Here is a 25,917-nt window from a genome sequence, read left to right on the forward strand (position 1 = left end):
AAGAAGAGGTATGTGTGATCTCAGCCCAAGAAGGATAGGGTGCAATAGTAAAACTAGTGATACGAGAGGTGAAGGCAGGGGATCCCATGATGTAATCAACAACACTAGAGCCCCCTCCATGTGGGAAGCAGGTAAAAACACTTGAGGAGGGACATCTATCAAGACCATTATAAATTATAAGATCATGTATTCTGCCTAGTACTTGCCTGCCCATAAGATGTGATCGAAGCTCATCTATCAGTTGAAACTTGCATCATACCTGTGTCCTCAAGATCATTGTGTGGCAGTAAATTGGAATCGTTTCTGAAGTCAAGAAGTGGTACTTGAGAAATCGACAATGTCCTAGTAGAGAGCCGCATATGGTGATGTCTTCGTCTCCTCTCGGACATCCCAAGCAATGTGTGAGGTCTCGGGGGGGAAGCAGCATACTACTACAAAGAAATCCCGATTATCTATGTATCAGATCCATGGATCTAGATAAATCCGGAGTGTGTATCTCTCCGCTCTATTGAGATGGCCCCCATAAGAGTGGATTAGCAAAAGAAGTGTTGCTCCTCCCGATCCTCATACTCTCCCTGTGTCCCTCATCTCATCAAAAATGGTGGTTAAATTTGCTATCCCAATCACTAACAATACCAGCGTAGTCCATACAATTTATAGATATACTCCACAAATAGCCTTGCTAAATTTTCTTGGAGTTTTAACCTCTTCATTTTGGTAGGAATAAAATGTCAACCGATCCACAATCACCCACATAGAGTCGGGCCCCCTATGTGTTCTAGGTAATCCAACAATAAAGTCCATGGAGATGCTTTCCCATTTGCCAGATTTAATCTCCGATGGATGTAGGAGACCTCCTACCTTAAGGCGTTTAGCCTTATTGACCTGGCATTTTTGGCACTTCAATACATAGTCTTGGACATCCTTATCTATTCCAAGCCAAAAGAATTGTCTCTCGAGAAGCACATACATCTTCTAAATTCCTAGGTGTCTAGTACTTAGACTTCATGACACTTAAAAAGTATTTGGCGCCTAATATCATTATTATCCCGAACACATACTCTACCCTTATAGAGTAGGTAGCCATCTTCAATAGTATATTTTTTCCATTTGAGTCCTTTATTACCAACCTATGGTGTGTCACCATTTCCATGTGACTCCTTAGTGAAAGCTCCTCGATTAGTGGATTCCTCCTTATAATTGCTTTCCATATTTCAAAAAAGTGAGGATCAAGATCACATTTTCCTTTTAGGGACTCTAGGAAATCATTTTGGAATTGAGTAAAATTCCATTCATTAACAATTAGCATTCGGCTTAGGGAGACTGCTAAGCATTAAACTTCCCTTTTCGATATGTAATTCCTTTAAGCTCTGGCTGATTGCAAATCCACTTAATGCTTTCTTGATAAAAAATGATCTTGAATTTGGTACCATACAAATAATGCCTACATTTCTTCAAAGCATAAACTATAGCGTATAGTTCCTACTCATATGACAAAGTAAATCCATTGGGCATGGTCCAACTTCTTGCTTTCAAAATCTATTGGTCGATCCTTTTACAAATATACCACCCCAATAGCAAAATTACTGGCATCTATTTCAACCACGAATGGTTCATTGGGATCCAATATCTTTAAAATAGGATCAAATGCTATCACCACTTTTAATTTTTCAAAACTCTTCTTTTGAGGTTCATCTCATATGAAGGTACTTCCCTTCCCCTTAAGCTAGTCCATCATCAGAACAATAATTTTAAAATAGCCTTGGATGAATCTCCTATAAAATATAGACAAACCCAAGAATATTTGTAATTTTTTTGGGTTTGTAGGATGTGGCCATTCTAATATGTCCCTTAACTTTTCAGGATACATACGAATCCCTTCTTGGGATATCATATGTCCTAAGTATTTAACTTCTTTTATAAAGAATTCACACTTGAATTCTTTAGCAAAAAGTTACTTACCCCCAAGCAACTAGAACACCTTCCACAAATGTTCGATATGCTTTTTGGTTGTTTTAGTATAAATAAGGATATCCTCTAAGAATACTATAGCAAACTTCCCTAAATTGGCCCCAAGACTATTCGTAAGTGTCACAAACATTGCTGGAGCATTTGTTAAACCAAATGGCATTACTTTAAAATTATAATGCTCCTACCTAGTATGAAATGATGTCTTAGGGACATCCTCTTCTCTAATTCACACTTGATAATATCTTGATCTTAAGTCAATTTAGTAAAAAAATTTGCACCTTGCAATTGATCAAAGAGCTCATCAATGTGAGGCATAGGGTACTTTCTTTTTATTGTGATTTTATTTAAAGCTTCGTAATTTATGCATAAATGCATAGTACCATCCTTTTCTTTACCAGTTAAATTGGTGCAGACCAAGGTGAGCTACTTGGCCCTTCCTAAGATATTCAACTGATTGTCTTTCGACCTCTAGTCCTTTTGTTTAACTAAGTCTATATGGGGGAAGAAATTAAGTCTTATCTTATGATCTACTTCTCTCTCTTCGGGTCAACCATCAAGAAAATCAGATGGAAAAACACCTTTAAATTCAACCATTAAATCTTTGAAAGAAGATTTATCCTTTCTAACATTATCAAGGACAATTTTACTTCTTTCTGATGCAGAAGACATAAAATCACCAATAAAAGTCAGTCGCAGAGATATACCTCGCATTCTTGTTTTGTGTAGAAGCCGTTCCAATTCCATCGAACAAAAAAATGGAGAGTTAGACACATCATGTTCACCCTGAATTTGGATGACTCTACCATTTTTTTCAAAACTAATGGAGTTATTTAAATAACTCCACGGTAAGGTATGCTCAAGACTATATAACCATTCTTGACCAAGAGCAACATCTGTTCTGTCGAGATGCATAATTTGGAAATCCAGGGCATCTTGATAGCCTTGAATATCCACCTCTATATTACCATGTATCATGGTGTCCCATACCTTTGTAAACCTCTACCTCAGTGTATTTTTCAATACCATTAAGTAGTACTACTTGCACTGCATGAGCTTGTTTTTGTGGAGTTTTATTTGGGGTTGCCTGCTTATTTTTAGGCCAGCTCCAAGCAGCATGATCTTTGCCCAAACATTTGAGGTCCTCTTTTTTTTAGAGAGGATATCTTTGTGTTTGAGGCCTCTTGGGCGGTGCCTGAGGAGCCACCTTCTTAGATTGCCGCTTTCATTTTAGGTTGAAAAATTTAGTGAACTTTAGAACAAAACTAGCTTGTTCCAAAGTTCCTACTCTAGATTTCCTTGTGATATCATCATAAATTTGGGCATATCTGATAGCTTCCTAAAAAGTTTTGGGAGAATTTATTCTCACCTCAACCTTGTAGGTGTCTTTGAGACCTCACACAAAACCTCTAATCTTTTGGAATTCATCGATTCCCTTTGACTTAAAGACTACCTCTCAATAATCTGCTATGTACTGGACTAAGGTCTTCTTACCCGTACTACAATTATCCCATGCTTCCCAAGCCTTTCTAATTCATTTTTAGGTAAAAATTCTTGTAAGAATGCTTGTTAAAACTCAACCCAATACCTAGGAATCCTATCGGTCTCCTTGAGGCTCATCCACCATTTATAGGCTTTATTTCCTAAGGAGAGATTGACTTCCATGACTTGATTTTCAGGTAGGAGTGTCCCTAATCGATGGAAGTCTTGCCATTTTTGCAAAAATGTATTTATGGCATCTTTATTTCTATCATTTTCTTCTCCATTAGGTCCTTAAGAATATTCGAGGTTTCTTTCAGAGTCAAGAGGCAGACCTCTCAATCTAACTAGGAGGAGTCGATGATTTGGCCATAAGAGTTACCAATTGAGAATCAAATACTTAGATATGGCTTCTATTAGGGTTTTGAATGTATCATTAATAGACCATAACTGTGTTTCTATGTTTTGTTTTGTGTTCGAGTTTCTAATTTGATGAATTCCAAATATGGAATTCCATAATCATCGTAATCTTGTCCTTCATATCCATAATATTCTCATGAATTTCCTCATGGGTTTCGTATTTTACTATAGCTTTTCCTCTCACCCTCTCCTCTCTTGCCCTAATTGTTTCGTCTCTTTTTGGGCTTGTCATGTTTAAAAGCGAGTTTTCTAGAAAATAATAAAGCAAAAAGCTTTATAAGAGGAAGAAAAATGAATTGCCCACTTTCCTGGTATTAGTTTGAGGTGTTTGGTCTTGTTGACTCGTTCTTACACTTTGTGATCTCTCCTTTTGATCCCACTTTTCAGAATTATTTGAATCCATGAACTTGATCTTTGATCCTTCACTTCAACTTGGCGAAGCTAAAAAGATTGAATTGAAAGAGGGAAAAAGAAGAGGCTTATTTGGAAGATAATATGGTTTTTTGAAACTTGAAAGGAAGAGGGGTATTAAAGGAGTGATGAGGTGGCATTTTTCAAAGCTCCAAAAACTTTGGATGACATGGCTCTATGTTGCTTCTCTTCTCTGTGTTTCTGTGTCGAATCATTGTTGTCGCTTGGCTGCCTCTCCCGTCTCTCTATGATTTGAGCTTGGAATGAGATGGTTCATAGAAAACCTACATTTTCAAGGTTTTTCTTGAGAATTTGTGGGTTTTAAAGCTAAAATATAACTAAATTGCCTACAATTTTGTAGATTTTACAAAATCGAGAAAATATTTTTTAAGGGTGAAAATGAAAATGTTGCCCCGAAGTTTTGTGATTTGTTGAGAAAAATGTTTTTGGTGAAGAGTGACTAGTGTATTATCAAGAGAGTGATCAACGGTGAACAATGGTTTTCACCATTGATGTTCCAGCTAGCGGTTTCATGAATTGGATTTCACAGACTATATGGCCTACGCCTTCTTCTCTTGAAGCGAATTATGCTTATCAAGCAACATTACTCCTACAATTCGAGCCTATGCTTCTTGCAACTTTTTAGTCACCTCAATCTTGCCATCTGAGATGTAGAGTAGTGCCCATGAAGTTGTCACTACATGGAGTGACGGAAGCCTAGTTCAAATCTCCGTCACCTTCTGGGTGCATCTCACTGAATACTCTCTTGAGAAAGCACTATCACATCTTCACACAAGTCAGATACTCTCTGTCACTGCTTATGCTATCTAAGTCTTAAAGCCATGAGATGAAAATGCTATTGATTGGCTCACGAACTTGCAAACCGTGATAAATTGGCACTATGGCTCTTGATTTGGAAATCTCCATTTTCTTCCACAAAAGTTAGGTGCCATGAAAGACAACACTCTGCTCATGAGATGGCAACAACCAATATCTTATCCTGTTGATCTCCCACCTGATACCAATGTAACCACCCACCCAAATGGATAGAGGGCTCTCCAACATATCCACCCAGCCACGGATTCTAGATCCCTTCTCATAGCTCCTGTCCTCTACTTGTTCTCACATGGGATCCTCTTCCAAATGGAGATCCGTAATTCTCAAATGCTCCCCCATGCCTAATGCTTGCCATGTGTCTCCCATGCGACCTGCCTCCCCTTTGCATCTTCTCACTAATGCTTGAGCCTAGGGATGACCCTAGACCCAAACCTTTAGGCCCCACTTATGCAAGCATTGTCAGAGCCCTCTGGTTTCCCACCTTGCCATAAACCAACCATGGGCTTCTATGATTATGGTTGACGTAACAAAAAGGGGACCGAACCATCTCTAAAAAGATAGTGGCAGCCTCAAATCTTCTAGTATATACAACATCTGAAGATGAAGTGTTCCTTTGACTCAATCTCATGTCAATCACATAGCATGCAAATGTGACTCTCCCTGGGTATACCCTTAGCTCATCCACTCTCCATATGGAGTCAATGTGATGAGACACAAAACTATCTGCTAATAGTGATCCTTAGTGAGTGTGGGAGGTGGATCTGGGTGTACCTTGGTGGGTCAATAAAGCCCTCCTTGGGATGCACAAGCAATAATCCTTGTAGAAGCCTCACTTCACTGGGAGCTCCCTCGGTGCCAAGAATGTGTGTAGCTGTATGACTTGGTTAAAATCTTGGTGTCAGCACGGGATGGATGGAGCATCGATGCTCTATGGAAACGGGGCAGTCTACCCATGTGGAGCACTAGTCTCTCAAACCACCTGCATGAATCGCTCTCAGCTACTAGATCCATAGAGGAGGACAATGCCAACCATGGCAATACGAGCCATAATCCCTGACATGATGTAAGTAGGTGATGGTCTAGAATGCCACATCCAGCTGTAATGGAGATGCCCCAAACTCAGCTCGAATGATTTGATGAGGAACCGATGGCTTGCTACGGATCATCCACGATAGCAAGAGAACGTGTAGTCGCTCTACTTGAGCCCACTCTATATTAGAGAGAGAAAGAGAGAGAGAGAGACGTTTGAAGGAGGCCTCGCGGGCCTATGAGACAAAGTACAATCCAAAAGTAACTCATACAAGGCACTATGGGCTAAAGGAAAGGGCTCGTTAAGGCCCTTATTCAGTGCTAAACTACTATAGACTAGTAACATCAAAATAGCAACATAGCAAAAAACATATCGAGTGCTCAGAGCTAATGTCCCAAGTGCATGATGATGCTCCATGTGTCCAGGCTCCAGTGTGGCTCTCTGGTGAGAGGCAAAGATTTTTGGTGAGAAAGAAAGAACGATGTATTTCTGTCTGTGGGAGGCCTCGCGGGCCTATGGGACAAAGTGCGCAAAAAAAGGTAGACTCATGCAAGACTCAGTGGGGCTGGAGCAAAGGGCATGCTAGGGTGATCTATATCATCATTATCATCAACCACAAGACATCAGGATGGATGAGGCAGTGGAGGCATGAGGTCGGTAATAGAGTGCTGATGCTTCCTCAAAGGTACACGTCTCCTAGTCGTAGCTCTGGGTTCCGGTGTGATCATGGAACCATGGACCACATTCTCATGCTCAGATGTATCATCGAGGAGGTGAGGTCATAGAGGCAGAGGGTTTATTGTTGCTTTGTGGATTTCCGCAAGGCATCTGACATGGTCCCGAGAACCTACCTCATATGGCACCTACAAGACTTGGGTTATGACCAAGAGATCATTTGGGCTATCATGGCACTTTACGAGAGAGTTTCTGGCAGAGTTTGGGTAGGATCCAGGTGGACAGATGAGATCATGAGCACCATCGGGGTCAAACAAGGGTGTCCTTTGTCGCCTACCTTGTTTGGCCTCTACATTGACGAGCTTGAGACAGTGATGCAAACACAAGGGTGTAGGTTGCTCTCTTGCAGGCATGTTGATCCAAATTTTGCTCTATGCAAATGACGTGGCTCTCTTGTCTTCCTCGGCATAGGGACTTCAGAGACACCTAGATGCACTACAGTACTTTTGTGAGTCTCATGATTTGAAGGTCAACCTGGGTAAAACCAAGTTCATGATCTTTAATACATCTCGAGCCATCATGCGTCAGGAGCAATTCACATTTGCGGGGTCATCTATTGAGATAGTTTCATCAGACACTTATCTTAGGGTTATCTTCTCCGGACCCAGCTTCACTATGAGACCTACGATGCAGGCATGCTTGAGTAGAGGGTATGCTTCATTGGCTAGACTAGAGAGGCAGTGCTTCCGCGTGCACTTTTAGGATCCATGCACCAAGGGTTTTCTTTTTGACTCCTTGGCTCGCCCAGCAGGGATGTATGACAGCCTTGTTGGGGGCTAGACTTGTTGGATATAGAGTGGGCCCATGTGAAGTGGCTACAGGTTCTCATATTATCATAGATGATTCCTGGCAAGTCATCCGTTCCTCACCAGATCATTCAGGCTGAGTTTTGGTCAACCGCTTTACAGCTAGATGTTGCATTTCAGGTCATCACATATCTGTATTGAGTTAGGGAATATGGGGATTATACCTCAAGGCATAGCAGGCTACCATGGATAGCTCTATCCTCCTCTATGGCACTTGTAGTAGGAGGAGACCAGAGGTGCCGGTATGCACATACAGAGAGATGGTTTGAGCGATTGGGTGACCGTTGTGCATTTATGTCACCGACTTATTAGCTGCAGATACGGTTGGTACACCGCCCATGAATAATAGGTGGATGACAGCTATCTTTATGTACTCTAGTTCGTGGCTCAGTTAGTATGCCACCTTAGTTAGCTGAGTTTGGTTTGAGACCCACATATAGGGTTCTTCTATTTCTTTGTACTAGAGTTCTTTTGGCTTTCACAACTAAGAAGAGGAAAACTGTTTTCAGCCTCCACCTTTGTGTGTATTCCCCCATTGTGTATGTGAAAAAGTCGTAAGTCAGACTCCTTCCTTCTCTCCCACTATCTTCACATGGTATCAGAGCCTGGTGCATGGTAAGGAGCTCAAGAAAGCAAACCAAGTTCACAGTGTCCTGGTAAGAGGGCCAGTGTTGCTTTCCTTTTTCGAGTTTGGGAGCAAATCTCTGTAGGTAGCACAGCCGAAAAGTGCAACAGTGCATTGTCTCAGTTTTAGATGCCCTTCGTGGTGTGGTGAGAGGGCAGTATATGCTGCAGTAATGGCTAAGCCCTCAGTGGCTGTATTTTTTTGATTTGGGGCCATTTCGAGGCCATTTTGGAGGCAGAAATTCTCTGCAAGCACTGAGAAAAAGGCCCTGTTTTTGCTGTGCGACCACTGCTCTGCAAGTCGGTGAAAAGTTGCCATAGAAATTGCATCATATGCCTATGCGCAGAGATACTGGGAGTTACAGAATCATCCTTATTGCCTGTTCATGCAAAATCGTCACTAGAAAGTGACTGTGTGGCCAAATACCACATTCATCAGTTTTGCAGATTTGCCCTTGTGAGGCAGAAGCTGTGTTTTTTTGCAGTGACATAATATTTTGTAGTTCTGTAATGGCGTCTGATTCTCTTTCACAGATTGTCACTGAAAAGCTTGACAAGAACAACTTCCAAGCATGGAAGTTTAGAATGACGAATTTCCTTATGGGAAAAGGCTATTGGGAGTTCATAACAGGAAATGCAGAAGAACCAGTTTTTCCTAATGTTACCAATCGACAGGAAATGCAAGCATTTAAAGTATGGCATGAGAGAGCCAAAAAAGTTATGTACTGGCTTTCTATCAGTATTTCAGATTCTATTGCATATTCAAGGCATATTCAGGATGCAAGTATGCCAAAGGAGGCATGGGATACTTTGGCAAAAATGTATAGCACAAATAAACAAGCCAGGAAAATGCAGCTCAAGTAGGAGTTACACAATGTACAGAGAGAAAATATGAGCATCAATGACTACCACATGAAGGTGAAGAAAATTGCAGATGCACCTACTTCCATTGGGTCGCCAATGGAAGATGATGATTTAGTTTCTATGACCTTGAGTGGTCTAGGAAAGGATTATGCACAGTTCCGGACATCCATTGCCGTCCGTGAAAAATTTCCTGATTTTGAGGAGTTGTTTGCTCTTCTAATTTCTAAAGAGCAAAGAAATGGTGGTGCATCTTCTTCAGGAGGAACTTCAAAAGAAACTATCTTCTACTCAAATGCTAGAAGAGGTAGAGGCAGGGGTAGAGTAGGCTGATCTGGAGGCCGTGGTAGAAATCAGAATATATAGCAAACTCAAGAAAACTAGTCCTATGGAGGAGGACGTGCTAACTCTAGAGGCAAGGGGAGCCAAAGAGGTTGTGGTGGATGGCAGAGAGGCTAAAATGCAAACAACAATGTTGAATGCTACTACTGTGGTAAAATGGGTCGTATGGCTAAAGACTGCTATAAAAAGCAGAATGACATCATGAATGGAAAATTGTAGCAAGGGAATTATGCATCTTCTGACAAGGTGATGACAGAAATGAGCATCTGTTTATGGTGGAGCACATGACCAATTCTGTGACAAGTGCAGAAGAAAGCAATGATGTGTTGTCTGTTGACTCGGGTGCGTCAAACCACATGACAGGTCATGCAGAATGGATGCAGGATGCAAGGAAAATGGAAAGACCAGGATTTGTGGAGATTGGTGATGATACTGCACATCCTATTGTGCAGATTGGTGAAATTCCTTTGTCTATGCAAGATGGGAAAAAGAAATACCTGTCTGATGTATTTCATGTCCCGAATATCACCAAGAATCTGGTTTCTGTTGGTCAAATGGTTGAGCAGGGCACCAAGAACCTGGTTTCTGTTGGTCAAATGGTTGAACAGGTCAGATTTAATCCTCATGGATGCTTTGTTGAGGATATGAAAAATAACGGTCGCTTGATAGCAAAAGGAAAGAAGAAGGGCAGGATATTTACGTTGGATGCGGACATGCTTGAATTGAGTGCAGCAATGTTTGCACATGGGATCGGTGTAGTTGTAGATATTGATATCTAGCATAAACGCATTGGTCATGTTAATGTACAGTGACTTAAATCAATGCAGGCCCAAAATATTGTTGTAGGATTGCCTAAATTCAAGGTTGCAGAAATGCATAAGGTATGTGAAGCCTGTCAATTTGGAAAACAGGCAAGGAAACCATTTCCTAGACATGTTCAAGAGACTAAGAAGCCATTGGAATTAATCCACTCTAATGTGTGGACTACTAAAGCTGCATTTATTGGAGGCTGTCATTATTTTCATTTTTATTGATGACTACAGCAGAAAAGTTTGGGTGTATTTTATGAAAAAGAAAAGTGAAGTGTTTGGGCATTTCAAGGCTTTTAAAGCTATGGTTGAAAAAGAAACAGGCCTGCAAATAAAATGCCTAAGGTCAAATGGAGGGGGAGAGTACCTCTCAAATGAGTTTGCAAGGCTCTTGCAGGAGCATGGCATAAAAAAGCAATATTCATGCAGTCCTACCCCACAGCAAAGTGAACTTGTAGAAAGGAAAAACAGGCATATTGGAGAGGTATCTCGGGCCATGCTAAATGAAAAAGACCTACCAGATTATTATTGGGCTGAAGCAATTGCTACAGTAGTTTACATAATGAACAAGACTCCCACTGCAGCAATACATGGCATGACGCCAAAGGAGATGTATACTGGTAGGAAACCAGATATTTCTCATTTGAAAATTTTTTGTTGCATTCTGTAAGTGGGTTTATAAGGTGAAGCGCAATGCAGATGACCTGTGATGATCAAATCATCAACATAAATGACAAGCAGCATAATACCTTTCTCTGTTTTTCTCTTATAAAGTGAGAAATCTGCCTTGGAAATCTAAAAGCCAATAGTGACAAGATACTGTCCTATCTTGTCAGACCATGCTCTAGGTACTTGCTTCAAGCCATATAAGGCTTTCTTCAACCTGCAAACAAACTCAGGATGAACAGCATGAACATAACCTAGTGGCTACTCCATAAAGACCTCTTCTTGCAAATCACCATGCAAGAAGTCATTCTTTACATCCATCTGATGTAAAGACTATCCCTTTGATGTAGCCATAGCAATGACTACTCTTACGGTTGCTATCCTTGCAACCGGGCTGAATATTTCTTCATAATCAATGCCATATGTCTGTGCATACCCCTTGACAACTAATCTTGCCTTGTATCTGTTCACAGAACCGTTATGAAGATATCCTTCATGTGAAAATGCTATTGAAGCAGAAGTTTGAGATGAAGGATTTGGGAGAGCTGCGTTATTTCTTGGGCATTGAGGTGATTAGATCACCAAGTGGGATATGGCTCTTGCAGAGGCAGTATGGATTGGACATGCTGTCCAAATATGGGATGACAGGTTGTAAGCCTATTTCAGTTCCTTTGGAGCAGAATGTGAAGCTGAGCGCAGATGCAGGTGAGCTTCTGGAAGACCCTACTATCTACAGATGCATAGCAGGAAGTTTGATTTATATGACTATTACCAGGCCAGATTTGAATTATGCACTGTTGGATTGGTAAGTCACTTTATGCAGGCTCCAAGGAAACTGCATTTGGATGCGGCTAGACGCATACTTAGGTATATGAAGTCCACATTGCAGTATGGACTATTTTATGAGACTAGGGTTCAAATACAGTTGCATGGATACACTGATGCTAATTGGGCTAGTAGTATTTCTGATAGACAATCTACTAGTGGATATGTGTTCTCTTTTGGGAGTGCTGCAGTCACTTGGAGCAGTAAGAAACAGCCTACAGTTACCTTGTTGAGCACAGAGGCTGAGTACAGGGGTGCAGCAATGGCTGCATGTGAGGTAGCTTGGTTGCACAAGCTACTTTATTATATGCATCAATCTACAGATGGGCCAGTTGTCATTTATTGTGACAACATGAGCAGTATACACTTGGCAAATAACCCAGTCTATCATGCTAGAACAAAGCACATTAAGGTGCATTATCACTATGTGCAGGAGAAGGTTTTACTATGTCTTATTGATCTAGTTTATGTCAGCACAGAGGATCAGGTAGTTGACATATTCACGAAGGCATTGGGTGCAGAGAAGCTGCACAAGTTCAGAGACCTACTTGGTGTGCAGGAATTGAGATTGAGCTCGAGGGGGAGTGTTGAGATATCGAGCTCCACTCGTGATATGCCAGGGTGACCGTTGTGCATTTATGTCACTGACTTGTTAGCTGCAGATGCGGTTGGTACGCGGTTGGTACACTGCCCATGAATAATAGGTGGATGATAGCTATCCTTATGTACTCTGGTTCATGGCTCAGTTAGTATGCCACCTTAGTTAGCTGAGTTTGGTTTGAGACCCACATATAGGGTTCTTCTATTTCTTTGTACTAGAGTTCTTTTGGCTTTCACAACTAAGAAGAGGAAAATTGTTTTTAGCCTCCACCTTTGTGAGTATTCCCCATTGTGTATTTGAAAAAACCGCAAGTGAGACTCCTTCCTTCTCTCCCACTATCTTCACAAGACTACCTCCCTTCCAGTATAGCATGGATGCTCCGTTTTCTCCCCTCTTATTACACGAGGTCAACCAAGTTATCCGTGAGGATCTGCTATAGCTACACACATTTCAAACCTGGTTGGGACCGAGTGAACTCCCAGTGAAGCTTAGCTTCTACAGAGATCACTTCTTACATATCACAGTAGAGGGTTTCATTGACCCACCATGATACACACAGATTCACCTACCCCACTTGTTGAGGATCTCTCTTGGGTAGTTTCAGGTCTCTTCCACACAGACTTCGCATCGAGAGTGATAGAGCAGAGCAACTACCCAGGGAGAGGCGCATATGCACACAGTGTGACATGCAGGAGGTTGAGACAGAGGAGCATTTGATCTTTAGGCATCCTATGTACTATGAGATCTGATGGCATTTCCACTACCTCTTCAGGGATAGTTACGGGATTTTGGCCTGTTTCCTCTCCTACCCAAACTAGTAGTGTTTGGTAGGTTTCATTTATGAGGCACTTAGACACCATGAGAGGATACTTTGAGCACGAAGACAGGAGCAGACTTCTTCCTTGGTTGATCCCTCTCAGAGCTCTATCACAGAGTTCTTTTAGCTAGATCACATGGACCCCCATGAGACAAGGCCTCAACATGATTGTGACTCAGAGCCTATGACCCGACAGCTCAGATAGAGGGTCGACACATAGATCACACTCGAGGACATCCCCTCCTTCTTTAGAGTCCGAGCTCGACTGACGGGGGTCATAGTAGTCCTGGTTAGATGTAGAGCTACGACCAGAAGGAGACGTGCCGAGACTGCATCTCTGAGTGGCCAATAGCACTTTATTGCCGACTTCATGCCTCCACTACCTCATCCATCCTGATATCTGGCTGTTGCCGATGATGATGATGATATTGATGATGATGTTGAGACTGATATATAGTCGACCATTGACATGACTATGTTGTACTTAGGACTTAGTATTGCTATTTTGCATTTTTATATTTTGCATTGGTATGGACATTCGTTTAGTAGCTCCACTACCATAGCTTATTGTATCAGGATTTTCATGGTCTCATAGACCCATCGGCCTCCCGAAGACTTTAATAAACTTTCTTTCTGTGTCTAACCAAGGCCACTGTGACCCCCGTTGGTCGGGGCTCTGACTCTAAACAAGGAGGGTATGTCCGCCAGTGTGATCTGTGTGTCGATCCTCTGTCCGAGCTGTCATGTCACCGGCTCCGGGTCACGGTCACATCGAGGCCTTGTCCCACAGGGGTCTATATGGTCTGGCTGAAAGAACTCGGTGATAGAGCTCTGAGAGGGATCAGCCGAGGAAGCAGTCTAATCTTGGCTCCTTACTCGGACTATCCTCTCGTGGTGTCTAAGTGTCTCATGAATGAAACCTACCAAACATCGTTGGTCTGGGTAGGAGAGGAAACAGGCCAAAATCCCATAGCTATCTTTGAAGAGGCAGTAGAAATGCCCTCGAATCTCATAGTAAACAGGACACCTGAAGATGAAATGCTCCTCTGTCTCAACCTCCTGCATGTCACACAATGTGCATATGCGTCTCTCCCTAGGTAGTCACTCTACTCCGCCGCTCTCGATATGAAGTCTGTGTGAGGAAACCCAGAACTGCTTAAGAGAGATCCTCAGTGAGTGGGGTAGGTGAATTTATGTGTATCCTAGTGGGCCAATGAAACCCTCCACTGTGATATGTAAGAAGTGATCTCTGTAGAAGCCCAGCTTCACTGGAAGATCACTCAGGCCCAACCAAGTTTGGAATGTGTGTAGCTGTAGTAGATCCTCATGGATAACTTGGTTGACCTTGTGTGATAGGAGGGGAGAAAACGGAGCATCCATACTGTATTGGAATGGAGGTAGTCTGTCCATGTAGAGCCCCAGTCTCTCAAACTATCTCTCTGTGCATGCATACCAACACCTCTAGTCTCCCCCTGCTGCAAGTGCCATAGAAGAGGATAGTGCTAGCCATGGTAGCTTGCTATGCCCAAAGGTATAATCCCCATACTCCCTGACTTGGTACAGATACGTGATAACCTAAAATGTAGCATCGATGTGTAATGGGGTGGATCTAAACTCTGCCCAAATGATCTGGTGAGGAACGGATGGCTTACCACGAATGCATATCTCTACCTATTCTCTAGAGGAGGTAAAGGTTGGTGCTCATCCTGTATGTTGATGACTTAATATTTACAGGTGATCGCGAGCGAAAGATCTTCGAGGTCAAGAAACTTTTGATGACAGAGTTTGAAATGGCCGGACTTGGGATCTCTCCACTATTTCCTTGGGATTGAGATCACGCAAAACAAAGACAATATCTTCATTTCCCATGAGAAGTATTGCCAAGAGATATTCGAAGCGATTCCAGATGGAGGACTGCAAGGAAGCAGTTGAGGTCAGGCTAAAACTGAATGCACAAGCTTCATCTCAGTTGGTGGATCCTTGCAAGTATTAGAGGATGGTAGTTAGCTTGCTTTACCTAGCAAACACCTGGCCATAGACATCTCCTTTGCCATTGGGCTTTTCTACACAACCCAAGGAAAGCCATTTGAACACAGGCCTATGACTACTGAGGTACTTGAAGGGTACATGCACTTATGGCATCACATATACCGCAAGGGCAAAGTTGGGTGTAATTCAGATTGGCAGGTGCCATAGATTCTAGACATTCGACGACAAACTATTCTTTCGTATTGCATAAGGCCTATCTCATGGCTAAGCAAGAAACATCCCTTAGTTGACCTTTCTTCTATAGAGACAGATTACAAAGGTGCTTACACGGTAGCATGTGAGACATTGTGGCTCAGGTGGATACTTGAAGACATGGATGTGTTCAAGAGGGGGCAACGGTGAGCATGTGTGAGAATCAGAGTTGCATAGCCATCGCCAATCCCTAGTGGGCTGCTTGAGGATGGTTGCCCCCTATTAAAACTCCCTCCCCCTCCTCATTTCAATCATCCAAAATTTGGTAAAGCCTTCATCTACAGGCAGCATATATGCAGGATATTTTGCAGCATAGTAGAGAGAACTCGGGCCTTCAATATCCCAGCCCTTGCTGGAGGTTTTGCAATGCTTGTTGGAGTAGCATGGAGACAAGATGGAGATACCAAGATGATGAAAAAGAGAGTTAATTCATGAGAGATATGCCCAATATATAGGCACAAGTTACATCCAAGAGTGACATCATATGTGAGCTTAGTAGAGCATCTAGATCCACAAATTTCTCTGAGTATCTCTCAATCAAGTCCATGATTCTCTCAATCACACCTACTAGAACCTTCTACCACCTAACCTGGTCACACTAACCACCATGTGGTGACACACAAACTCACACAAACCTTGTACCCCTTGGTATACCCCATTACATCAATTTGTCCTTCATTCCCTCCCACAAATTGATGACCTCATCCCTCAGCAATAGTACATGGGATGCTCCATGGCTTGCCCACCATCATGTGGCAACACACATGGCCCCAACCTGTGACTCACTCCTAGGACTCTTGGTTTACAAGTAGAAGAATGGACAATGACTATGCATGGGAAATTCCCATAGGTCTGACAAGGAAATAACTCACATAAGACTAACAATCATTTAAGGATGGACTATCCATGGCAGAGTACCATTATTTGGCACACACAAAACACTTTATTTCATTCATTTTATGCATATAGCAAGGGCAGAGTACTCTAGTATGTTGAACCTAAATTTTTGATATGGGGTACAATCCCTCCTTGATGAAATATCTTGTCCTTTTCCTCCTTCTCTTCCAAGCTTGGTACCATAGTGTGAGGTACATTGTCATTGGAGAGGTTCTTGGTGTAGCCCTTCTTCACTTTTCCTTCTTGAATTTCATCAATGCAGATCATCAAGCAATCTTTCTTCTTGTGATTCTTCATAATTCCCTTGGAATATCCAATCTTCTTGTATATTTGTTCATGTTGTAACTCAAGGAAAGTATTCATGGAGAAGAGGATCTTACCACTTGTCATTGCAAGGGCAGTGTCTACTCTTGTAGAAAGAAGCTCATATATCTCATAAATGTATGGCAAAAAGAAATGATTGAAATGTAAATTCATCTCATACATCATGATAAGCATAATTTCCAAAGTGTTGGTGACACTTGGAGACTTGAAATCTCAATGAATATCAGTCAAAATATAGATTTGAGAGTCTAGCAAACTAAAATAGATAATAAACATCATAGTTGACTAGTCAATTGACTAGAATAGTTAAACTTTGATTGAACTTCTCCAAGTTTTCCCAATTTGAGAAGCTGAGAGCTGTAGGGAAAAATTGAGGAGTTACGAGCACACCTAGAGAGGGCTTTTGGAGGCAAAGTGATGCCTTTACTGTAGCCAAGGTCCACCAGAGACGATGGGTGAAATGAAGCCTTTAGCAGCTCGTCAGAGATGCACCATTCGTGAGTGAAAAAGTGATGATTTCTTCATGATTTTAGCTCAGTTTGAGCTCAAAATTCATGAGCAGCTTGCTCATACTATTGCTAAAGCAAAGCTAGAAGCAAATGTCAACACGTTTCCCACAGATGATGAATTTCGTGAAGAGGTCGCAGGTAGAGAAGTCGCAATGGCAGGTAGCAGGGGCGAAATGTTGGAGAGTGCTCTGGGCTCAAAGGTCGCCTATATGAGAGCTATAGGAGGGCTCGGAGAAATGTCGCCCTGAGTGTGTGTATGGAGCTTGACAAGATCAGCACGAATTGGGGAAGAAGAAGATGAGGAAGAAGGTGAGTTTGGTAGGGATGATGCCACATGGCAGCACGACCTAGCTAGGATTCACGGGCTATGGTGGCTTCCATGGCTCTGATACCACATGTTGGAGTAGCATGGAGACAAGATGGAGATACCAAGATGATGAAAAAGAGGGTTTCTTCATGAGAGATATGCCCAATATATAGGCACAAGTTACAGCCAAGAGTGACATCATATGTGAGCTCAGTAGAGCATCTAGATCCACAAATTTCTCCCAGTATCTCTCAATTAGGTCGATGATTCTCTCAATCACACCTACTAGGACCTTCTACCACCTAACCTGGTCACACTAACCACCATGTGGTGACATACAAACTCACACAAACCTTGTACCCCTTGGTACAACCCATTACATCAATTTGTCCTTTAGTACTCACTCTTGAGCAAGTTTTCCCATTGTTTGGTAGATGAATATACTCTAAGTTCTCTCCTATCACTTTGCTACTCTATGTGCTCTATTTTCTGTGAGAGGTTAGCATCATTGTGATCAAGTGTGTGAGAGTCTATATTGAGCTGAAGGTCTAGTGAGGATTGAGTGATTCTTTCTTCCATTTCCAATAGCAAATTCAGGAGTTGATGGATAAGGGCTTCATCACCCATAGTCAATCCCCATTTGCTTCCCCTATTTTGTTGGTAAAGAAGAAAGATGGGACTTTTAGATTGTGTATTGACTATAGGGAGCTGAATAAAATGACTATAAAAAACGGATTTGCAATCCCTAAGGTGGATGACTATTAGATGAGTTGAAGGGATTCAAATACTACTCTAAGATAGACCTCAGGTCAGGTTGCCACTAGATAAGAATTAAGGAGGTTGATGAATATAAAACTTCTTTCAAGACAAAAAGAGGACATTATGAATTGGGCTCACTAATTCCGCTACTACCTTCTAATATTTGATGAACTTAATTCTTGGGCCTCGCCGGTATTCTTTGATGATATCCTCATACACAGCAAGAGGACAGAGGAAAGAGCACCTGCAACATGCTGCCAAAGTATTGGAGGTTCTCAAGGTGCATCAACATTATGCCAAGCCCTATAATTGCTCTTTTAGGGTGCAAAAGGTGGAGTATCTGTTAGTACTTAGCCCTGGTATAAGCCTTGTAGGTCAGGCCAACTCTATGAGTTGACTTCTCTGGTCAACCATATTGTTTACTTGGGGGCCATACAGGCCACCCTTTGTATTTTTCTCTTATCCATTTGAGCAGTACTACGTTTTGCTCTAGGTTGTTGTTTGCTTCCTACACTCCACTCCTGTTCCATTGCTTCTTGCACCCAACAGTGGCATCAAAGCAAGTTCTCTTGCTCCTACTTGCCTTCCCTCATGCTCTCCCATTGCTCCTACCTGCCATTTTGCTCCAGCTTAGTCCGGTCCTTCATTTTATTGCCAAAAACTATTTTTGGAGCACAAAAATACTCTGACTGTTTTTTGACTTTTTGAGGTTCAATTTCAATGTTTTTTGAAATTTCTAAGCTACCCGCATAAAACAATCCTATCCCGCACCATTTCAATCAATAATTTTTTTATCCATACAGTTGTACAAATGTATGTACGGCCGTATGGACCTGTATGGATAGGTGTGCGATGTTGCCAAGAATCCATCCAACTTGTTAAAAGTTGATTTCAAGCATTTTTGAACTGTCTTTGGGGGTTTTTTGCTCAGATCTTGGCTCTTTTCAATCATTTGGGCCTTCCTCTAGGTACTCCAATCTACTCTAGTACCATTTGGTTGGGATTCTCTCCCTCTTGAATCAGATTTTCTTGGTACAGTTGGATTTGAAGCTTTCACCCTCTTTTATGTCACATTGGCACACATTGCAGTGACATTGAGGTGACTTTGCTCTAGAGATTGTTGCTTTGGGGATTTTGGATCTATTGCTGATAGATTGCGGAATATTTTTTGATTTGTAGGTTATTTTGTCACATTTTCTTTATTTCAGTAAAATTTGGGGGTTTTGGTCATTTTTCCCAAATTCGACAGCTTTGCCCTTTCAAAAATTGGGGGTTTTGTCAATTTTGTTGAAATTTGCAATGACATTGGCTTGGTACAGCCAATTTTCGGCATTTGGGTTGCACCACATTGAATCACATTTGCAACTTGCAACACAATTTAGGGCTTCTCCCAATTTGCCCTCTTTTTGGCATATTTGCCCTCTCAGATTTTGGGGCTTTTACTAGATTTGTTGTCCATTGCAGTGACATTTGCTTTATTCAGCTCTATTTGGGTATATTATGTATTTGCCCCTTGATTTGGGCTTGTTGTCTTGTCAGATTTGAGGCTCGCAGCCTCCATCTGGGACATTTACAACACAATTGATCATTGGATGCATTTGCAGACATTTGCCCCTTGTTTTGGGCTTATATTTTTGTAGTATAGCTATCTTTGACAGAGGGGTCCTTAGCGTGCATTTAGCCGAGCAGTCAATGGTCACTGTCTAACATTTGCTGTTATTTTTCGACAACCAGCTCATTTTGCAGTGAAAGCCTCGAGGCCACTCTTGAGTGCACATTTTTCCTTTAGGGATTTATTTTTGCCATGGGAAGCAACGATTGGATGGGTATGTTCTCAACTAAGGACATGTTCGATGGACCCAATTATCCCATGTGGTCATACATGGTGAAACATTTGCTAGTTGCCAAAAAGTTTTGGGGTATTGTCTCAGGAGCCTGCTACAATCACTTCTGGATCTACTGCCACCTCTAGATCTACTACTACTCTAGCCACACATTCAATCATTGCCCAAGCACATTCTATCATTGCTTTTTCAGTCAAGAGACATATCATTCCTCACATTCGGTCTTGCAAAACATCAAAGACTACGTGGGACATCTTGGCCACCTTTAACAGGTTTCCAATGAGGCACGTGTTGCTTTCTTATGCAGACAATTGGAGAATGTCAAAATGGAAGAGGGGGACAACATGGATGCATACATCACAAAAATCAAGGATTTTTAGAGCAACTCATTAATGTGGATGAAATTATTTCAGATGCTTAGGTAGTGTCCATGACACTCAATGGACTTCTTGAGTCCTACCAGGGGTTTGCTACTACATTGACTTCAGTTGCCACGGGCAATCCCAACACTTATACTTTCAACCAGCTTGTTTCCCTTCTCCTGCAGGAAGAGCAAAGTTGCACAAATCGTGCTACCTCTCAAATTGCAAATCGGGCTTTTGTCACTAATCACAAAAATAAGGAAAAGAATGGGCAAAATTACAGCAAACCCAAGCTTTTTGGAGGCTCATCTACTGCTGGACACTCATCTAACTTTTCCCCATTTGATAAAGAAGAAAAACAGCAAACGCTATAATTATTGCAGGAAGCCAGGACATGACATTTTTTAATGTTGTAAGTGCATCGCTTCTAAAAAGAAAAAGCAGCAAAAGGGACTTCCTGTCACTACTATTGTTGTTGCCCTAGATCATGGTCATGAGGCAGCAAACATCACTCACCATGAGGGGGCTTTCGTAGTGACATGCTAGCACCATCCAGAGAAGCATGCTACAGCCTTGTCTATCTTAGATTCTAAGTCAGATTGGTGCTTTGACAGTGGTGCTTCCAAAAACATCACTTCTTGTTCCAGATCACTCTTTCAGACATTGGGGGCTGATCCACATGGTGGTATAGTGACATGTGCCAACAATGCATCATATCCCATGAAAAGGATTGGCCAGGTTGAGGTCACTTCAGTTTCAGGTGATACGATCATGCTCATGGACGTTTTGTTTGTCACAGTTATCAAGAAGGACCTCATCTCCATTGCAATCATATCCTTGAATGGCTTTCGAGTTCTCTTTGATGGTTATCGATGTGCCGTGTATGACAACTGGTACGATGACATCATAATACTTACTGGGTCACTTTCTTCTGGGCTATATCATCCTAATGTTTACGACAAACAGCTTCCTATAGAGGCAAATTTGGTGGCTGAATCTGTAACTTCAGATTCCCACTTATGGCATGCGAGGTTGGGTCACTTCAACGACAGAAGCTTGGATAAAATGCATTCAAAAAACATGGTGGTTGTTCTCCCACCCATGCATGCATCGGTTAAACATGTTTGTGAGGGATGCTTGTTGGGCAAAATGCACCATTTCTCATTTCCAAAGGATGGGATAGTTGGTACATCTAGGAAGCTTCACCTTGTGCATAGTGATGTGTGCGGGCTGATGCAAACAAGATCTCTTGGGGGCTATCTTTACTTTTCTACCTTTGTGGATGATTACACCAGATTTGCTTGGATATGTGGCATGAAGGCCAAATCTAATGTGTTCTTATGATTTAGACATTGGCTTGCCATGGCTGAAAATGAATCAGGGAACAAGCTCCTTACTCTATGCACTGACAGGGGGGGGAGTACATGTCCCGTGCATTCTCTAATTTTTTGGCAGCTCGGGGTATTATTCCTCAATGTACAATGCCTTATACTCCACAGTAGAATGGGTTGGCAGAGAGGAAAAATCGGTCAGAGATGGAAATGGGCATGTGCATGCTCAAAGGAAAGTCTATGCCAAATAAGTTTTGGTTGGATGCTGTTATGTGCTCCAACTATGTGCTCTCAATCGGGCACCCACATAGGCCTTGAAGGCTATCACACCTTACGAGGCATGGCACGGTCGCAAACCTGAAATTTCTCATATGTGGGTGTTCGGGTCATTGGCTTATGCTCATGTTCCATCTCAGCTGAGGCACAAGCTTGAAGACAAAGCTATAAAATGCATATTCATTGGTTATAGTACAGAGAGCAAGGGATACAAGTTGTGTCAGCCCAGCACCGGCAAGATCATTGTCAGTAGGGATGTTGTATTCACTAAAAATGTGCCTTTACCTTTGCTGGAATGCAAAAAACAGCCTATTGTTGATTCCTTAGATGTCTTTGATACATTGTTGCCTCTCTTTCAGTTGCCCACAGATCCGAAGAAGCTAGTGCAGAGTGTTGTACTATACACTTCTACCAATGCACATCCTCCTCCAATATTTCCTTCTCAACCTGATATGCCTTTAGTTGATGATCATATTATTGAGCATGCAATTGCACAGGAGAGTGATGTCATTAATAAACAGAAAAAATCAGTCCTGAGATGACTTTTGGACACACTTAGGGATAGCAAACAAGTTGAGCCTTTGCCAGCCCACACTAGAGGTGTGAATAAATAGATGCTGTAAGAAATACGGGAGCAAGAAAGCAAGGGAATGAGTACACAAGTGGGAGTGAAGCTCTCACTACTGGAGTGTGTTGCAATAGAATTAAAAAATGTGCAAGTACAAAGGAAAGATATGCACACAACCCAAAGGATAGGTTTGTGCCTACTAAGCACACCTCTAAGCACAAAGTGCTAACTAGGCTAAAAACAGAGTGCCCCTAGCCTCAGAATGAGGTCACATGGGCTATTATTAGCCTGGGGGAAAAAAACCTTCCATAAGGGAAGTAAAAAGTGCCCCGGCCCACCTACCAACCACCAGCACTCCCATAGAAGGTACAAGTATGAAGATAAAAACCCAACAAACCCCCCTGGAGTGATGTGTGGTGTATGTACATATACAGGGATGTAGCCTCAATCACCGAAAGGAAGTAAGTTCAAAAGCTGTCGAAAGCTCTCAAACTTATCATGAGGTAATGCCTTGGTGAAGATGTCTGCTACATTGTCGTGTGTCGACACATGAGACATGCTGATCTCCCCTGCTAAGAGTCTCTCTCTGACATAATGATAATGCATCTCTATATGCTTCGTGCGAGCATGAAAGACGGGATTCTTGGCAACAGCCAAGGCACTCATACTGTCAGTGTAGAGGGATGTGGGAGCATGCTGCGCCATACCCAGATCTGCAAATAATCTCCTGAGCCATACACACTCAAGAGTAGCTGTGAAAGCAGCCCTGTACTTTGCTTCACAACTAGAGGTGGCCACTGTTGGTTGCTTCTTGCTAAGCCATGAAACACATGCATCCCTAATGTAGAAGCAATAAACTGTCGTGGACACCCTGGTGTCATAATCACCTGCCCAATCTGAATCACTGAAACCATGCAAGCGTGATATTCCCCCCCTGGGATAGAACAATCCAAGATGCATAGTACCTTTCAAGTACCTAAACACCCGTTTCACTGCTTGCCAATGCTTTGTTCCTAGGTAGTGCATATATCTGCTTAATAAAGAGACCCCATATTGTATGTCAGGCCTAGTGTTGCACACATAAAGTAATGATCCCACAGCCTGCATGTAAAGAGTGCCATCAAACGGCTTTCCACTGTCTTCAAGACTCAACCTTGCACCTGGCTCCACAGGAGTAGCCATGGGCTTGCTATCCTGAAGGGAAAACCGCTGCAGCAAATTCTAAATATACATACTTTGTTGCAAAAATATGCCCCTCTCTATCTACATAAACTATATCCCAAGATAGTAGTGCAAAGGACCAAGGTCTGACATCTCAAATGTTTGCTGTAATTCAGCCTTAAAGGCTGCAATATGATCCTCTCGAGATCCTGTAAGCAGCATGTCATCAACATAAAGTACGATGACGAGAAACACCTCAGTAGTACTCTTAATGTATAGAGTACTCTCTGTTGAACTGCGTACAAAGCCCTGTGAAAGCAAATGGGAATCAATCTTGGCATACCAAGCTCTAGGTGATTGGCTTAAGACCATACAGGGCCTTCTGCAACCTGCACACCTTAGTTTCCTGTCCCTTCACTTTAAAACCTAGGGGCTGAGAAGTACATAGACCTCCTCTATAATATCTCCATTGAGAAATGCAGTCTTTATGTCCAGCTAGTGTATAACCCATGCATGATGGCCAGCCAATGCTATCAAACTCCTGACAGTAGTCATCTTGGAAGTGGGGGCAAAGGTTTCATCATAATAATGCCCTTCTGCTGTGCATACCCTTTGGCTACAAGACGAGCCTTGTATCTCTCCACTGAGCCATCTACATGCCTCTTAATCTTATAAACCCACTTCACACCAATTGCTTTCTTGCCCACTGGCAAGTCTGTCAGAAACCATGTATCATTCTTCATGATTGCATCAAATTCTGATTTCATGGCTACCATCCAATGCAGATCTTCTTCTGCCTCTTCAAAAGAGACAGGCTCTTCCTCATGACTTGTGCTCTCGAAAGCATACTCAGTACAAAGACCCTGAGCTCTGCATGCACCCAATCTTGTCCTACTTGACAAAGGCATATCAAGAGGGATGTCCTTTAGTGTCTCTGTGAGCCACCTAGGTACCCTTCTGGAAGATTCAGGCACATCAAGATTAGTTGGCTGCAAACCAACTGTAATTTCCTGTTCATTGATTTCCTGCACATTAGTGGGCTGCGTTGTTGTTGTCATAGGCTCCTCCACAGGCATTAAATGTGGGGCTATGTTTTCCTCCCTCTGAGGCAATAAAAACTCAAAGATGTCACGTGAATAAACTGCAGGCTACTGCCTAATGGACTACATTGGCAGGATTGAATCCTCCGCAAATACTACATCTCTGCTCACAATAATCTTCCGTGTACCTAGGTGGTACAGCCGGTAGCCTTTGCTCTCAGAGCTATAGCCAACAAAAATGCATTTTACAGCCTTGTCATCAAGCTTCCCCTACTTGTGCTCAGGGATAAGTGTATATGCCATGCATCCAAACACCCTCAAATGTTGAACTGAAGGTTTCTTGCCTATCCATGCCTCATAAGGTGTGATGTTCTGGAGAGCTTTGGTTGGACACCTGTTCAACACATAATTGTTGCAAATGATTGCTTCCAACCAAAAACTTGGGGGCAGGCCCTTAGCCTTGATCATACACCGTGCCATTTCCATCTTAGTACGGTTCTTGCGTTCCGCCTTCCCATTCTGCTGGGGGGTGTATGGCACTGTACATTGATGAATAATCCCCTTTTCTGCCAAAAAACCATGAAAGTCATCTGACATATATTCTCCACCTCTATCAGTATGCAAAGTACCCACCCTCTCTGAGGTTTGATTTTCCTGCATGACAATGAAATCCTTAAACCTGGCACACACCTCTGACTTATGCCTCAAAGGATACACCCATGTAAAGCATGTGAAATCATCAATGAAGGTGATAAAATATGAGTAACCACCAAGACTGCGTGTCCTCATGGGACCACACACATCACTGTGTATAAGCTGTAATTTTCGAACAGCCCTTATAGTGGCATCTTTGGAGCTCGATGCATCTTTCCCAATATACACCCCTCACAAACATGTCTACAAGGGGCATGTATATGTGGCATGTCTACCACCATGTCATGTGTATGGAGTCTCTGCAAGCTCTTGAAGTTCAAGTGACCAAACCGTGCATGCCACAATTCAGCATTGGCCCTTTCTTCCGTGCTTACCACTGCCATAGCATCATGAGAACCTGCTACATAATGATC

General features: G+C 42.3%; 1 pseudogene; it reads right to left on the minus strand.

Moving 5' to 3' along the window:
* Positions 1 to 23,093: 23,093 nt before the first annotated feature.
* Positions 23,094 to 23,831, minus strand: LOC147888024 (secreted RxLR effector protein 161 pseudogene; annotated as a pseudogene).
* Positions 23,832 to 25,917: the final 2,086 nt, after the last annotated feature.

This window comes from Dipteris shenzhenensis, chromosome 22 (assembly GCF_047967505.1).
Source record: "Dipteris shenzhenensis isolate YYH24624 ecotype China chromosome 22, Dip_SZ_1.0, whole genome shotgun sequence".
NCBI lineage: Eukaryota > Viridiplantae > Streptophyta > Polypodiopsida > Gleicheniales > Dipteridaceae > Dipteris > Dipteris shenzhenensis.